Below are 7,774 nucleotides of genomic sequence, written 5' to 3'. Positions count from 1 at the left end.
TTTCCTTTGTAGCAGCCGGGGGAGGCGTCCCTACTCCGGAGGTGAATACGGCAATAGCGATCCTTTCTTTTGTAGCGACGGGGGAGGCGTCCCTACTCCGGAGGTGAATACGGCAATAGCGATCCTTTCCTTTGTAGCGGCCGGGGAGGCGTCCCTACTCCGGAGGTGAATACGGCAATAGCGATCCTTTCCTTTGTAGCGGCCGGGGGAGGCGTCCCTACTGGGCTGCAAACTCTGGATGAGGGCTGGGGCTTTAGAGCTTCCCAGAGAGCAACACAAGAAGGCGTCGCACCACTCGAAGGCGTCCAGAGCAGTCCCGGGACTGCTTGGTGTTAGCGCTGCAAGTGTCCTTCAGCCATTCCCGGAAGAGGTCTTCCTCTTTCTTTAGCACCAAAAACTGGCCAAGGACAACATAGGCCTTGTCGAAGCCCTTTCAGCTTCTTGCCCAGGACTTCACCAATCCCAGCCAGGCTCCCCACTGGCTTTTCCCCCATGGGCCCTGCCACGAAGTCTCGGTGCTTTTGGGAGATTGTCATCTTGATCAGGCTTAATCGGCAGCTTCAGTTCCCGTAACGGTTCCTCCCGCCACCCGGCCGCTCCCGCCGGTACCTCAACCCCCCAGTGTTTTCTCGTGTCCCTTGGCAGTTGACCCTGTTCCTAATCTGATCTCAGGCAGTCACTCATCTACTTTCTGTTCCTGTAGATTAGTTTACCTTTTCTTGAATTTCCTATTCATAGAATCTTTTTTAAGTTTTGGTAGAGATGGGGTCTCAGTACAGTGTCCAGGCTGGTTTCATACTCCTGAGCTCAAAGGATCCACCCACCTGAGCCCCGGCACCTGGCTCAAATAGAATCTCATTCTTTTGTGTCTGTCTGGCTTCTTTCATTTGCCAGAATGACTTTATGATGCAGAAGTATTGGCTGGACGCGGCGGCTCATGCCTGTAATCCCAGCACTTTGAGAGGCCAATGCTGGCGGATCACGAGGTCAAGAGATTGAGACCATCCTGGCCAACATGGTGAAACCTGTTGCCTCTACTGAAAGTACAAAACATTAGCCGGGCGTGGTGGTGCATGCCGGTAGTGCCAGCTACTTGGGAGGCTGAGGCAGGTGAATTGCATGAAACCGGAAAACAGAAGTTGCAGTGAGCCGGGATCGTGCCACCGCACTCCAGCCGGGTGATAGAGCGAGACTCTGTCTCAAAAAACAAAAAAAATTCACAAGCATTATGTGTATTAGTATACCAGTGATTCATTTTTTCTTATTGCTCTACTGCAGTTTGTCTTTCTGTTGATAGACATTTAGGTTTTTTTCATTTTCCTGTTAGTGGACATTTGAGTTATTTACAGGGTTTGGCAATTACAAATAAAGGTGCTGAGCATATTCACATACAAGTCTTTGTAGACATGTTTTCAATTCCCTTGGATAAAACCTGTCACATACAGTAAGTTCCTTTAACTCTTTACTTCTTTGTTCTTTATGCTCAAGATCAACTTTCTGTCCCTTCTCGTAGGCTACCCGTTGTGTAAACTGCTCCTTCTACCAAAACTACCCTTCCTGCCTTTGCCGCACCTTGCCATGCCGAAACATGCCTTGTACCGTTATGGACAGCCTCGCCCTTCCCACATAATTAGCCATATTCAATTTTAAAAAGTAGCCAATTGGGTCAGCTTAGATCGTACGGTTCAACTCCAGCCAATTGGGACAGGACACAGAAGCAGGGACTAACTGTGTTAGGGATAAAAACCCCTTCCTTCCTTTGTTCAGTGTGCTCTCACAGTGGCCAGAAGCATGAACGCACCTTTCTCCAGAAGTAAATTTGCCTTGTTAATAAATCCTTTGTTTGAGTGCTCATTTTCCGGAAATTGCAACTCCAAGCTCTTGTTTCTAACAATTTGGGGGCTCTTCCAGGATTGCCTTTCTCCTCTGGGGAGAGGTCACCAAACATCTCTTGTGAGGAGATGGCGTTCCTACTGCTTCTTTGCCTTTGTGGTGGCCTCAGGGATGAGGGATCGAGACCTCCCCCCACATGATGAATAAACCTGGACTCTCAGCAACGCGGGCGGAAAGGATCCTCACATACTGCGGTGACTGGTAACTGTGCACAGACCAAGAAAGTTGCAGGGGTGACAGTATTTCCTTGGTGGTCAGGACATCTTGGAGGTTGAAAGTGTGTGAATTTGATGCACAATTGGGTGCGAGGCACATGCGGAGTCCCAATCTGTGGTTCCATGGTCACCTCATATGGCTTAAGGTGGCTTTCCTGTCGGGGGATTATAACAACCTGCCAATGCTGAGAGGGACCCGAAGTTCCTGCGAGGGCAGTGGCCAGAGCAGGACAACGTGAAAGAAGAAAGGACAAGAAACCTCCAGTAGGGGGAACGGAGCCTCTAGCCAGAAAGAGTATAAGAAATCTCCAGTAAGGGGGGGTTGAAGCCCTAGAGGGTGCAAGAAATCTCTATTAAGAGAGGTTGAGCCTCATGGACTCAGAGAGACGCTTTCTCCAAGATGGGAAGTACCTGAAGTAAGGCAGGGGATAAAAGGGTAAAGCTAGCAGCAATAACATTCCCCGATAGTCCCTTAGGTCTCATGTTAAAATACTGGAAGATAATGAGAAAAAGCAGCAATGATAAAATATTGTTGTTTCATCTGGACTCAGGGACCTATCCTCATACCCTCAGTTTTCTGGCCAAAGTTTGGGGCAAATGAGGATTAGATGTGTCAGCTTTTAATTCAATATGTGAATGATAAAAGTCCAATTTCTCGAGAAATGGGCTGTGCTGTTTGTTGGAGACAGGCTCCTGTCCTCCTTTTTTCTCTAAAGATGACCAGGGAAGTGCTTGATCTAGCACACCTAAGGGAAAACTCAGACAAAGGAGCTCCCATGCCCAAAGACCCTAACACGTGAGGCCCCCTAGACCACCTTCCCCTGCCCAGCACCCTAACCCTCTCCCCCACCAAGCAAACACAGGTGCCCCAGATTCTCCCCGTCCTGTTGTCTGGGGGGATGGTCATGTTCCTAAACCATCACAGCAGCCCTGCGGATCGTGGTCCTTTCCTCTTGTGAAAAGAGGATGCCTAGGATGAAGATTAACTCAGCCCAAGTATACAACTGGGGTCCTAGAAATTGATCAGTTGGATCTGCCACTCCATAGGGATCATCTAAGAGTGGTCTGAACTCTCCCTTTAGGTTTAACTTCTGAGCTAGTTAAGGGGGCATTTACAAAGTCAATGCCCCGCCCCCTTATAACCCTGACTCTGAGGAACTGCCATCCTGTGAACCTGGTCATTACCAGCCCGAATGTCCTCCCCAAAGAAGACTTCAATGTGACGTAGAACAATGTAAAAAGGATACTCAGGCTGGGCATGGTGGCTCACACCTGTAATCCCAGCACTTTCGGAGGTTGAGGCGGGCAGATCATGAGGTCAAGAGATCAAGACCATTCTGGCCAACATGGTGAAACCCTGTCTCTACTAAAAATACAGAAATTAGCTGGGCGTGGTGGCGGGCACCTGTAGTCCCAGCTACTGGGGAAGCTGAGGCAGGAGAATTGCTTGAACCCGGGAGGCAGAGGTTGCAGTGAGCTGAGATCGTGCCACTGCACTCCAGCCTGGCAACAAAGTGAGACTCTGTCTCAAAAAAAAAGGATATTCAGAACTTCCCTCTCCCCTCAACCTCGAAGGAATCAGCTCCAACCCTCTTCCTTTTAAGGGAGGTGCCCCTATGAGGAGGCGGCATTGACTTCGTAAATGCCCCCTTAACTAGCTCAGAAGTTAAACCTAAAAGGAGAGCTCAGACCACTCTTAGATGATCTCTATGGAGCGGCAGATCAAATTGATCAATTTCTAGGACCCCAGTTGTATACTTGGACTGACTTAATTTTCACCCCAGGCATCCTCTTTTCACTAGAGGAAAGGACCATGATCCGCAGGGCTGCTATGATGGTGTGGGAACGTGAGCATCCCCCCAGTCAAAATGTGCTTGCAACTGAACAGAAGTTCCCTGCCCAAGATCCTCAGTGGGATAACGATAGAGCCTGTGGAGGAAATACGGAGAAGCTCAGAGATGGCGTCGTCAGAGGGATCTGGAGTCAGTTCCTCGATCTCAGAATATTACCAAAGCTTTCGTATATTTGCGAAAAGGACGAGGGACCTGTGGAATTCCTCGAGAGGATTAAGGAGCAAATGAGGAAATACGCGGGCCCAGAATTAGAAGACCCACTTCGATAAGGGGGTGTTAAAACTCTGTTTTGTCACCAGTAGTTGGCCAGACATTACAAAGAAACTACAGACATTAGAGAACTGGAAAGATAGACCTGTAGAGGAACTTTTATGAGAAGCTCAAACAGTGTGTGTGAGAAGAGATGAAAAAAAGCAAAAATTGTTACCCTCCTTCCAACAAAAAACCCCAGAAAATGAGACTGTCAGCTACTGCCCTTGGCAACCCCAAGTTCCACACACTTCTAGACAGTGCCTCCAAGGGGCAAAGCTTAGAACGGATTTAAGCCCTCACCTGCTAGACCGTGTAAGGGACATGAAGAGGCCACGTCAGAGAACCTTGGAACAGGAAGGGAGGGAGGGCAAAATACGTGTTTCCAATGTGGAGGAGTAGGTCGCTTTAAGAGAGAGTGTCCCACATGGGAGAAGGAGAAGGAAATCATTCCACTTACGGTCTTTGAAGAAGAATAGGGAGGTCAGGGGCTCTGCTCTTTTTCTCTTGAGTCCCACCAAAAGCCCTTGATAAATTTAGAGGTGAGACCTAAACATGAGGTTTCAACCTTTTAATAGATTCAGGAGCAGCCTGCTCCTTCATTGTTCCCTCCTACCTAATGTCCCCTGCTCCTCAGACGAGCTCTTTGTCTCAGGGGTAAAGGGAGAAGGACTTAAAGCAGTAATCTTAGAAGATAGGGAAGTCCTGTTTTGAAAGGGGTCTCTCTGAAATCCGGCCTGACCTTTGAGTAATAATCAACTGAATCTAAACACATGGGACCCCATGTATACAGAAGTCCCTCCAATACATATGTAAAAATTGATCAGCTCGCATTAAATTCCCGCTGATCCCTGAAGAAGGAATTAACCTATTAAGAAGAGTCTTGATGTTAAAATTAGGTATAGGCCTACCTATAGGCTCAGAGGGATTCCTCACCTCATTAAATTTACTTACCACCGCAGAAGAAAAATATATCCACCCTGATGTATGGTTGAGAGAAGGAAACTTCAATACATATAAAGTTAAAAACTCCTGGGGAAATAGTAAGGAGAAAGCAATACCCCATGCCCCTAGAAGGCAGAATAGGTTTAAAGCCCGTGATTGAAGGCCTCATTCAAGATGGGGTCCTTGAACCCTGTATGTCCCCTCATAATACCCCCGTGTTGCCTGTAAAGAAATCAGATGGTTCGCAGCAGCTTGTAGAAGATCTCCGGGCTATTAACCGGCTAGTTCAAACTACCCACCATGTTGTTTCTAGTCTTACACCATTTTCAGCAGAATTCCACGTGATCATCAATGGCTTACAGTTACACATTTAAAAGACACCTTCTGGGCATGCCCCTTGGCTGAAGAAAGCCGAGACATACTTGCTTTCGAATGAGAAGATCCCCATCCAGGACGGAAGCAACAGTACAGATGGACAGTTTTGCCCCAGAGGTTCATGGATTCACCTAACTGCTTTGGTCAAATCCTAGAACGGGTCCTGGAAAAAGCTTCCATCCCACAGCGTACATGCCTGCTCCGGTGTGTAGATGACTGACTTGTATCTGGTGAAGCTATAGAACGAGTAGCGGGCTTTTCCATCCACTTCCTTAACTTTTAACAAGGAAAAAGATTACGGGTCTCAAAAGGAAAACTCCGATGTGTAGAACCTGAAGTTAAATACCTAGGACACTTAATAAATAAAGGCAAATGAAGGACAGGACCTAAACGGGTCAAAGGAATCATGTCCTTACCTCTGCCTGAAACCAAGCAATAGCTCAGAAAATTTTTAGGAATAGCTGGGTATTGCTGATTATGGATTGACTTATATGCCCTAAAGACGATGCTTACCCAAGAGAAACGTGACCTTCTCATGTGGACTTCTGATGAAATCCACCAGGTTGAGGAGTTAAAACACCTACTCATCACAGCCCGTCTTAGCCCTGCCTTCCCTAGAAAAACCATTTCACCTTTTCGTTAACGCAAACAAGGGGGTAGCTTTAGGGGTGCTTCCTCAAGAATATGGGGGCCACCGACAACCTGTGGCCTTTCTATCAAAAGTTTTAGACCCAGTAACCTGTGGGTGGCCCAAATGTATCCAGCCCTGGTTAACTGAAGAAAGCCGGAAGTTAACCTTTGGGAGAGACTTGGTGGTGAGCACACCCCATCAAGTTAGGACACTGTTAAATCAGCAGACAGGAAGATGGCTTACAGACTCCCGGATTTTAAAATGTAAAGCTATGGTACTAGAAAGTGATGACTTAACATTAACCACTGACGTTCACTCAGCCTAGCAGGTGTCCTGACAAGAAATCCAAATCTAAAAGGACCGGAACATAAGTGTTTAGATTTAATTGAGTATCACTCAAAAGTCAGGCCTGATTTAAGAGAGACCCCTTTCAAAACAGGACAACACCTATTCATGGATGGTTCCTCCCAGGTAATTGGGGGAAAAAGGCGTAATGGGTATTCAGTGGTGGATGAGGAAGCTTTTGAAGACGTAGAGTCAGGAGGATTGCCCAAAAGTTGGTTGACCCAAACGTGAATTGTTTGCGTTAAATCAGGCCTTAAAACATTTACAAAACCAAGAAGGGGCTATTTATACTGATTCTAAGTATGCCTTCAGGGTAGCCCATACCTTTGGAAAAATTTGGACTGCACGAGGTTTCATTTATAGCAAAGGCGAAGACTTTGTCCACAAAGAATTAATCACCCAGGTATTAGATAACCTTCAGTTGCCAGAGGAAGTAGCTAATGTCCATGTTCCAGAACACCAGAAAAATCTTTCTTTTGAAAGCTGAGGAAATCACGTTGCAGACAAAATAGCCAAACGGTTTCCTCTGAAACGCCCGTTTTTCACCCCCACCACTTGCCTTTCCACCCCACCGCCGTTCCCATCTTCTCTCCCACTGAAAAGGAGACATTAATAAACATAGGAGTCCGGGAAAACTCAGAAGGGAAAGGTGTTATCAGATCAAAGAGAAACGCTATCCAGATCTCTCAGGAGGCAGGTTTTGTCTCAGCAGCATCAAGGAACCTGTTGGGGACCCCGAGCTATGTGTGTTGCAGTTCTTAGGGTCTGTGGATGTATAGGAATTATACGCTAGTAAAACAACTTACTAGTAGTTGTTTAATTTGAAAAAAAAAAAAAATAATAATAATAATAATAAGCAAACCCTAAGAAAACTACCCCTTGGAGGAAAAAACCCAGGAATTAGGCCATTCCAAAGCATCCAAATTGATTACACTGAAATCCCCCCAATAGGTTGCCTAAAGTATCTTCTAGTAATAGTGGACCACCTTACTCACTGGGGGAGGAAGCTGATCCCTTTGCAAGTGCAGTCACCAGTAACTACAGTTAAAGCATTAATTGAAAATATTATACCTACGTTTGCATTAAGAGACAATAGTGATTCAGATAATGGGACTCATTTCACTGCACGTATCTTTAAAAAGCTAGCCCAGCCGGGCGCGGTGGCTCAAGCCTGTAATCCCAGCACTTTGGGAGGCCGAGGCGGGTGGATCATGAGGTCAAGAGATCGAGACCATCCTGGTCAACATGGTGAAACCCCGTCTCTACTA

The 7,774-nt window shown here is 46.8% G+C and overlaps 1 protein-coding gene and 1 pseudogene across 6 annotated transcripts in view; one reads left to right on the top strand and one right to left on the bottom strand.

Moving 5' to 3' along the window:
* LOC108294860 (cat eye syndrome critical region protein 2) overlaps positions 1-7,774 on the top strand; it is a 198,298-nt gene that overhangs the window by 28,710 nt on the left and 161,814 nt on the right. The window lies entirely within an intron of this gene.
* LOC108294846 lies at positions 31-611 on the bottom strand (annotated as a pseudogene).

This window comes from Cebus imitator, unplaced genomic scaffold (genome assembly GCF_001604975.1).
Source record: "Cebus imitator isolate Cc_AM_T3 unplaced genomic scaffold, Cebus_imitator-1.0 Scaffold607, whole genome shotgun sequence".
Lineage (NCBI taxonomy): Eukaryota > Metazoa > Chordata > Mammalia > Primates > Cebidae > Cebus > Cebus imitator.
This window is presented reverse-complemented; position numbering and strand designations above follow the sequence as displayed.